We start from the raw sequence: 1,831 nt of genomic DNA on the forward strand, positions 1-1,831 counted from the left end.
TGTAGGCAGCACAACAGAATCCCAATCCACAGAAGAATGTCTCTTTTCCCAGGATGTCCATAGATATACTGGAAGCAGGTCACACCCCTAGGGAAACTCCCTTTCAACAGATTGGCTGCTCAAAACATAATCATCTGATCGCATCATGGGAATAATCACATCACAACAGCTTAAACCACACGGAATTGTGGTCCAGCCAAGTTGACACACAGCTCCAACTATCACACTAGGCCTGGTTGAGTGGGTGGGCAGCTGGATGTAGTATTCCCCATGATGAGACTGGTAATCAACTCCATGGTGGAATCTACTGTGAGCAGCTGAATAGCTGCCTTTGGGTATGTCGTCTACTTCCCATATATAAGAAACAGCTTTGGTAATGGTCTCTGGTTTATGGCACACTTGAACCCTGCAAGTAGCCGTGTCATTGTTCAGCAGCCTGCCACACTCTGCTGATCTTGGGACTTTCAATGGACTTGAATGAATGGCCTGCCATGTGGTTTGGTAACATCAGGACTGTCAGGCATTTTTACTTGTCAACCTTGGGCTTTTCAGCCTCAGCAGCCAGCAGCTGTCTGAGTGAAGAAAAACCTCCAGCTCCATTGGGCCAGGAGCAGGAGGCAGAGCTGAAGTCCAAGGCTGAGGGGCTTTCACCCAGCCCCTGGAGCCTGGCACTTTGAACTTGGAATTAAAGCCTCTAAACTGTAAGAGAATAAACTCCTGTTTGTTCAAGCCATCCCATTTGTGGTATATTTCCATCAGAGCAGCACTAGGTAACCAGAACACCGTCTCACCAAGGGTCTCCCTTGCCCTCCTTGGCCTATTTGACCAAATATAATGTCCTCCTCCAGTGATTGATCCCTCCTAATGATGTGATCAAGCCAGAGTCAGACAACGTTCTGTTGTGATCCATAAGGTTTTCATTTCATTGACTAATGTTTAGAAGTAGATTGCCAGCCCTTTCATCCTAATCTGTTTCCGTCTGGAAGCTCCACTGAAACCTATCTATTATGTATGACACTGCTGATATTTGAAATACCAATAGCATAGTTTCCAGCCTCGCAGCAACATGCAAGCCACTACAATGAGACAAACAGATAGGTGATGGATGGCACTACTCTAAGAATAATAAAATACAAACTATAATAGTAAAGATAACAACAATGATAACAGCACCTCACATTTATGCAGACCCTCCTAATTTGCCACGGAAAGAATTTACTTCAAGTCTCTGAGGTTCTATGGCCTCAGGTGATAAGGAGACATCTTAACAGAATGTTAGCGAAAGAAGCTATTCTAGAAAGAAAAACAGAACTCTTATTCCTAGGAAACGCAAGAGGTCATAACCAGGTAGTAATATGGAAGGCAACAAGCATTTTTTTTTTTGCCATATCTATCAATTGATTCACTTTTTTTATTTTAAAAAACAAACCCCCCAAAATTTTTTTATTATAAATTAGTTATTGTAGAACATTATTGTAGAACTCTTAAGAAGTACTAAATGAGGAGAAGAGAAAAATAATCCACCCCACGACCCAGAGATGAACATTACAGCTTATCATTTTATAATTTTATTTAGTTATGCTTTCTGTGTGTATTTGGTTAAAGTCATACTGGCTAACCCACCAGTTGCTGTTGAGTTGATTCTGATGGTGACCCTGTGTGTTTCAGAGTAGAACTGCTCCACAGGGTTTTCAAGGTGGTGACCTTTCATAAGATTGCCACACCTTTCTTTTGAGATGCTTCTGTTGTTGTTGTTGTTGTTGTTGTTATGTGCCGTCGAGTCGGCCCCGACTCATAGCGACCCCTCCTTGGGTTTCCGAGGCAGTATCAC

This window comes from Orycteropus afer, unplaced genomic scaffold (genome assembly GCF_000298275.1).
Source record: "Orycteropus afer afer isolate SDZICR_OR568_19922 unplaced genomic scaffold, OryAfe1.0 scaffold00008, whole genome shotgun sequence".
Taxonomy (NCBI): Eukaryota; Metazoa; Chordata; class Mammalia; order Tubulidentata; family Orycteropodidae; genus Orycteropus; species Orycteropus afer.